At 36.0% G+C, this 8,133-nt stretch overlaps 1 protein-coding gene across 2 annotated transcripts in view; it reads left to right on the forward strand.

The window, feature by feature from the left end:
- Grid2 (glutamate ionotropic receptor delta type subunit 2) overlaps positions 1 to 8,133 on the forward strand; it is a 1,592,033-nt gene that overhangs the window by 597,820 nt on the left and 986,080 nt on the right. The window lies entirely within an intron of this gene.

Consider the following 8,133-nt stretch of genomic DNA (forward strand, 5'->3'; position numbering starts at 1 on the left):
GCCAACCCTGAGAGACTCTGCCAGGCAGAAGTAAGCACTCAAAAGTGGGAGCAACATGGTAGATTTCTGCTTTTTTTTTTTTTTTTTTTTTTTTTAATCCCAGTTGATATATATTTTTTTTTTTTTTTTTTTTTTGTAACCTCAAATATCTTACTCCATACACTTCTCGATTTCTTGGTCTGTGTTGAGAAATCTGCTGTTTCTGATGGGCTTTCCTTTGTAGAGGATCTATTTCTTTTGTCTAACAGCTTTTAATGTTCTGTATTTTTGCTCAGTTTCTGGAATCCTGATTTTTTATATGGCTAGTTGGCAATTTATTTTAATTATGGATAGCTGGACTTCTATATGCTTTGTTTATATGTATAACAGATCTTTTTTCCATGCTGGGGAAATTTTCTGCTACTACTTCTACAAACACTTTTGATGTCGTTTGTGTTATTTCCAGCTCTTTCATTCATGCCTATCAGTCTTCTATTATTTTTCTTTGCATCATCTTGCAGCTGTTGTATTGTTATTTCCTGATTTCTCATTATTTTTAAGACATACTTTCTTTCCTGTTCACTAGCTGTAATGCTGTCTTCAAGGTCTGAAATTCTATCTTTTGTTTCATGCAAGTGGTTTTGCCACTTTCAATGGAATTCTTAATGTCTTGTATATCATTTTGAATATGTTTCATGCATTCTAGTTCTGTCCTGTATTGTTCATTCAATGTTTCCATCATGTTCCTATTCCCATCTTTTTTTTAAATCTGTCTTCCTTAGATGTATTGAGCAGTTCTTTTGTGATTGTTTTCATTTCCTTTCTTACTTGAGAGATTATTTCTGATCTGATTTCCTCCATAGCCTGACACAATTATTTCTTTACTTCAGTTGCTGTCATCTCAGAAATTTCAGGTGTGTGACTTCCAAGTTCTTCTATGTCCTTGTCTTCTGGACTTATTTTGGGTGGACTAGAGGTCTGAGATTGCCTTTTGTGCCTTCCTTTTGTCATTTTTTGTAGTGATGGTGACTGGGTGGGCTGCAGACAAGCAAAGCTCTCTCACATGCGAGAGGGAAGGGTAGGCTTGCCAAAGCTTCCATTGTGTGGAGGTCACTGTGGTTTCTACCTCACTAAGGAGAGTTGGGCAAGCCACAGTTCAAGAAGGATTTTATGATGATGAATGAAGACCAAAGATGTACAAGGCTCTCTCAATGATGGATTGGTGCAGGACAGTGCTTCTCAAGGCTCCTGTAGGTCACTGTGGTAGTCAGGATTCCCTAGTGGTCTTCAGGGCAAGGAGGGGCAAGGAGGGGCAGCCCACTCAGCAAATTCCAGTGGCAAGGCTGGGCAAAGGTGCTAAATGTTGGTAAGCACATACCAGTTTTCTTGAAATTGAAAGCTGGGAAAAAGCCACACAGAAATTAAATGACTATTCTCTTGAGATCCCATAATGACAGAGTGCAGCCTTTCTGAGTACACACTGAGAAGATTCAGTATGCTGCAGCACTGGCAGGGCAAGTTCCTGCCTTTCTCAGTAGAAGAGCCTTTCCAGTGCCACATGACAACTACTGTATTTCCAGTAGTTTTCATATTTATGCATTTAGTAATTTTCTCAATTAAAAGGATAAAATCTGTCGCTTATATAAAGTGGCACCTTGGTTCAGAAATGCTTTTGTTTGCAAATAGTTTGGTTCTCCAACAGAATTCTGTTTTTGTTTGCAAACTGCATCTTTTCCAGGGACCACCATGAACATGGCCATCTTCCCACACAAACACAAACATGATCATCTTTTCCAAAATTACAGCACAAATTAAGTGTGTGGACCAGCATACCACTGTATACCAAAACACAAAGCAAATTTGGTCTGGTACGCTATTTAAAATATTCTAGTTATTACCCATTGACTGCATTTTTTGAACATAGGAGATAGTTTAGTGCCCTGTACATATAAAGAAATTCATCTTAACATTCATTCAAATCAGCAGTAATAAAAATTTGCACAACCAGCTTCTATCTTCTGCATACCCTACAATGTGAGAATAAAGGTTTTAATTATCAGGGACACTAAGGGATATTTTCATAGAGCCTTTTAAAAACCATATATGGATTCAAATTATGTGACAGACATGAAGCAAAGAACACCATTTTTCCCAATGATTTATTTCTAAAAGCATCAAACCATGAAATACAATTTAATGTTATTCTAATGATAATGCAAGACACCACATGTCACCATCAAACACATACAGTATATTCCTGTCTCTTCAAAGTATACTTTTTATTAGCTTGAAAACCTGAAGAGTTAAATATAGCATAAAACTTCTGTAAAATTCCCGTGCTTTTCAGCAACTGAGCAAATTCTTCTAATTAGAGGATTGTGAAGGGAGAGAGTGCTAACGGTGCTGGTAGTTTCATATCAAAAGTTCTGGATACTTCAGCAAAATGCCCACCCTCAGAGAGCCAGCTTTGTCTGTTATTACTAAGTAATGCTTTCAGTGTACAGTAACTCAGATCCAAACCACATAATGTGCCACATACTACACTTTTATACTTACATGTATCCTTTAATAGATTTCAGTAGGAATATGCGTGGTTATTTGAAGTTAGTTTCCAACAGTACACAGTGAGGACAACAAAAAGAAACATGTATCAGAAATTTAATATTAGGGCCAGCCAGATAGCTCAGCACACTAAAGCACCTGCTTAGGAGAGTGTAGTGGTTGGGGTTCAATCCCCAGCATGTCATGCTGGCTCCACCCACGGGGCATGCTGAAATGGCAATTGTGACTGGGCGGGATGTTGCATGCCTGTAATCCCAGAGCTTGGGAGGCTGAAAACAGGAGGATCACTAGTAGTCTGATCTATGTAGTGAGACCCTGTAGTCCCTGTAGACTCTGTGCTAGAAAAAAAAAAAAGAAGAAGAAGAAAAAAGAAAAGAAAGGAAAAGAAATTGAAAAATAATGTTATCTTTAATTTTTCAGCACTTTCTAATTTCTTTTTATTTATTTATTTATTTATGTGTGTGTGTGTGTGTGTGGCCAGCTCAGCCCACCAGGAGGCGGGGCTGGCTGGCATGTGGTGCTGGGGGATTGAACCGCGGTCTCTGTGCTTTGCTAAGCTTGTTCTAAGTAGGTGCTTTAGACCACTGAGCCATCTCCCCAGCCCCATTTTCTAATTTCTATAAAAGATTTTATCTTGCATGCCATTTCATTAGATCTGTATAGTAAACTAAACATAAGTGTATAAAAGAGTTCAAAAATCAAAATTTGGCATCAGCATGTCCAAGAAAATGATGATTGCTTGGATTTATGATTAATACAGCAGCATGTTGAAAACTGAAATCATGAATTAGTTAGGCATGACAATTCTAATAAAAAGTCACTTTTCTTTACAAAATCAACAGGCATTGTAATGTTATTGTTATATACTAATAAATAACCTTCCCTTTTTGTAGTTGTTTGCATATTCATAGTTCACTTTTATTTAGTTCAACTTTATGTTGTTTTCATTTTCTGGTTCATTGTCTTTGAAAGTATTCTGCAGGATGCAGGATGCCAAAGTGGGAAATCTGAAATAGTACCCAGAGCTATGACAAGGATAGTTGGGTTTCTGAGCACTAATAACAGTCTTGGACTACTTCCATCCCAAAAGCTCAGCTAAGCCTCTACCACCCAGCTACTGATTTGGCCTCTGTCTTTGAGAAACTTGTAGAAGCATCTAGCTCCTGATTTAGTAGGGTTTTATTGTTTCTAATTCATTCATTTATTTCTTAAGGAGAATATGGCAGTGAACATCATGGCTTTACAGCAAATGATGAACAAGGAAAACGAGTTGGATGCTGTAGTACAAAGTGCAAGCTTCAACAAACAATATCGTCTGTGTGTTTTATACACATGCAAACATGAAAGATCATCACTTTTATGGAGAAGATAGCTTGGTACTAAAAACAAACAAAATAAGTAAATAAATTGTATATCCTTTTGAAAAATTACTCTTTGAGTATGGGTGTGCTGGTGCATGCCTGTAATCCCAGCGCTGGGGAGGCTGAAAACAGGGCGATCACTTGGAGTATGAGATACATAGTAAGACCCTGTACGAAATACATAAAATGAAAAAAGAAAAAAAAAAACAGATGATCCCTTGAGTGAGAATATGGATAAAATGATATGAGTGTTGGGGAGAGACCCCTGGGATTCATCAGGAACATATATGTGAAGAGTAATAAAAAAGGTGAGTTGTGATGTTAGGGACTCTCGAGATAAACATGAAGATCTAAATTTACAAACATTGCCTGATACCTTTCAAGGCTAATAGAACTAATGTATTTGGAGAAACACCACCCTGGAGAAATGCAGAAGGTAAAACTAGATAAGGGTGGGGTTGGGCTATTATAGGTCATTGTCAACTTTACTTCCTATTTGGGCACAAAGCTTATAATAGACTTTTGAGCAAAAGAATGACTCAAAATGACATTTAGAAATTTACATTTTAATGTATTTACTCATCAGTGCCAGGGGTTGAAACCAGGGCCATCACCCTAAGGTACATCCCCTGCTCTTTTATTTATTCATTCATTCTAAATTCTAGCCTAGTCACTAGATCATCCAGACTGGACACAAATAGGAGACCCTCCTCTCTGTACCTCCTCAAGTGCTGGGAATACAGGCTGGCGTCACCACTCCCAGCTACAAAATGGTTTTTGTTTTAACTGGACCATCATTTTCAATTTAGAATGACCCCTGCTCTCACTTTTCAATATTATTTCTTGCTCCTACAATTATATAAAAATATATTCAACTGAATCAAGTATAACATTAATGTAGCACCTTAATTTTTTTCAATATTATTTTCTGCATACTATTTTGATTATTCTACTGTTCTCATGGGAATTTAAACCTCAGAGGATGTTTTATAATTTTGCACGTGCATTTTCTGGAAGATAACAATAATTTTGGTATCTTTTTACTTTTGCAAAATGTAATTATTGGCTTGGAATTTGTTGTGCACTCACAGTTATTATTGGTTTAATAACTCGATGTGGGATATCCTTCATTTTAGTAGTGTAATGTGAGATTGGATATTTGTGCCTCTTATTGCTACAGAAATGTTCATATGCATTTAGCTAACAAAGCATGAGCCCGAGAGTAAGTTTAAAAGGTGAGTTTTGAATATGAAATGGACACGAAAGCATGTGGAGGAGAGATAGAAAGCAATCGAAGAAATAGTAATATGGAACAATCTCAGAAATAGTGCTCTTAGGCACTAGTGGGGACAGGTGAAAGCTAATAAAATTTCAAGGGCTGAACTAATTAGGCAGTGGAAGTCAGGATATGTGGAGGAGCACTGGCAGTAGTGGGAGCGAAAGTGGAAGATATTTATGACTTTCAGAAAAAGATTTTAGAGTAACGAAGAAGAAAGCGTTCATCCTGTAAACATAGCAATTGAAAAAGTGGTCCATAAAGCTTTATGACTACAGCATGTATTCTTGTGGAAAGAAATATTACAGAAGATGGTGCTCATCTGATTTCAAACTATGTTAAAGTGTAACAGCTTTTTACGTTGTAGCTGAATAATTCAGGCAGTGCTTTTCATCAGTTTGTGCACTCTGTTCTGATTTTACTGGGGAACAGAACTACTTGTTAATTAAGGATGGTAATAGTTGTTGAAAACCAATGTTATATAGATCTTCTATAATTTTTACAAAATAACATATGCTTTCAAGGGAATTTTCCAGTTATTGAAAGTTAAGCCTTTTCAAACAGAAAATTTAACAACTTCTCATGTAATGTAAAGACAAGTTCTGAAGTTTGGATCCCATTGAATAAGTTAATTTCATAAGTTGTTCATATTTTAAGCTCTCACTGTCTTTAAGGTTGGCCAGAGTCTTAACAATAAAGGAACAACAAATCCAAGCATGTTTATAAAATATAAGAATATTAACTTGCATGTTTATCATATGATGGCTTTCAGGATAATTCATAGGAGTTTTGTCAGTAGGAATGAATTTTATAACTGTTGTCATGGAATTTTTCTGCCATGCAGGTATGCTATGTAAACAATCAGAAGACCCAGAGTTCACTTAAGATAAACACTAAGAGACTCTATTAATGATAATTACTAAATTAATATGTTATTTTGACTATCAGCATAGCTAGAAAAATAAGTTCTAAAAATAAGTTGATGTAATATATTTTTACATCAAGAAGACCATTAAAACTATTTTTTGTTCTCTCAATTGAAAATTAATGTTGCAGGCATAAAGGATAATTAAAATTTTTAGAGTAAATTCATGTCCTAGGTACCAGGTCAGAGGTGAAAAGTATATTTTCAATGTATATTAACTACCTCGACAAAGCAAACATTATGGAAATAGAAACACAGCTCCTCTTCTGAGTGGAGGAAGCATATATTAATAAGAATTCAGTATTTTCTGAACTTGGGCAGTAACACAGACTTCACTTGAACCATGATTAAAGACACGCATTGCTGATCTTCTTGCTATGCTTTTCTGTCTGCTCTTGGCAGATTTCTCTAGCTTTTACACCCCTAAGCTCTTACACAGAACTCTCCAAGAATTTTGCCACTTGTGAGCTGAACTCTGAAGCAGAGGAGAAGCTGAAGCTGAGCCACTTCAATGCCTTTCATCCCTCTCAGACTCAAATTTTCCTTCATTCCGAGCGACTTGTCAGTGCTCTCTTAATGTTTGTGTCCATCTTGTTTCTAAACCATGTGGGAACTTACCCCTCCCAAATTCCCAGAATAGAGTCCTAGAGCTTTAATTCTTCCTTTTAGCATGAGGTTTTCTAGAATTTTCATTTGCCTCTTTTTATCATTTAGAGTAACCACAGTGTTGTAGCTTCACTGACTAAAGTTGGCTTTGGAGTAGGAGTATGGCTTCCCCTTAAAGCTTCTAAAAAGGGAGAACAATGGGCCTAAACAGACCTACAGAGGCAGAATTGGTTTTGAATGGGTACCGGGTGTTTCTCTAGTGCCCAGAAGGATAGGAAGTACTGTTTTACAGCACACTATTTCTTGTTTACCCTGAAACAATGTTTTATTAATTGAGCTTGTCTTTATTCCACCTGCTTAAGAGAGTCAATCTATGCTATTTCATTGCAAATCACAACTTTACTTTATTCTTAATATTTTTAAAATTCAGACAAGACCCAGAAAGATGCAGACTTTTGCCTCCCCTTTTCTTAATGTAGACATGTGTATTCATCATTTCACAGAATCAGCTATAGAACAAAATGACCCTTCAGAAAGGAAGGTGATGCAGTGGGAGTATTATCGGCCTATCCTGACTATTTTCATCCTGTTTTGGTTTTAAATCTTCTCCATAAAATCTTAAATTCAGATTCCTCTAAAATAGTTCAAGTTTTCCAGAAATCACTCATTCCTTAATCTGTGAATTATTATGTTATATTATTATATATTAATCCATACACTTTGAGAGAACTTGTTTCTTTAATCAATCAATATAGTTCCCCCTTTTTTTCAATCTTCTGTTATTTGGCATTGAGTTACACAATAAAATATAGAAATAAATGATTGCAAAGATAATTTTTATTTGTTGGTTTTTGTTACTTTTCATGACTTGAGAAAAAAGAATTTTATCCCCTTACTTGCCCCAGTCTGTTTATGATAGGTAAGAATATAGAAAAGTTATTTTATAAATAGTAGACAAATTTTCTCAGATGTACTGTTGTTATTCCCTGTGACTTATTCCTGTAAATGAAATCTAAAGTAAAGCAAATACTCAGTTAAAATGGCACACAGTAAATATTTAAACTTACTTTAAATATCCTGAGGAAAATAGCAAAGGAAAACATTTGCTACCTTATCAATCTTCCTACATTTATTAAATAAAACAAAGACATATAAGGAGGACATCAATATTTTATCCAGTTCTTTAACACTCTTCAGATACACAAATCTTATATTTAATTCATACTAAATATGACATATTGAGGATTCGATCTCTAGCAACGCATGTAGCACTGGCCCTGCCCCCTGGCATGCTGAGCTGGTCACTGAGACAGGGCATGGTGGCACATGCCTGTGATCCCATCGCTGGGAAGGCTGAAAACAGGAGAGTCACTATGAGTCTGAGCTGCATAGTGAGATCCTGTACCAAATACATTAAAAAATTA

This window comes from Octodon degus, unplaced genomic scaffold (assembly GCF_000260255.1).
Source record: "Octodon degus isolate 3935 unplaced genomic scaffold, OctDeg1.0 scaffold00125, whole genome shotgun sequence".
Classification (NCBI taxonomy): Eukaryota; Metazoa; Chordata; class Mammalia; order Rodentia; family Octodontidae; genus Octodon; species Octodon degus.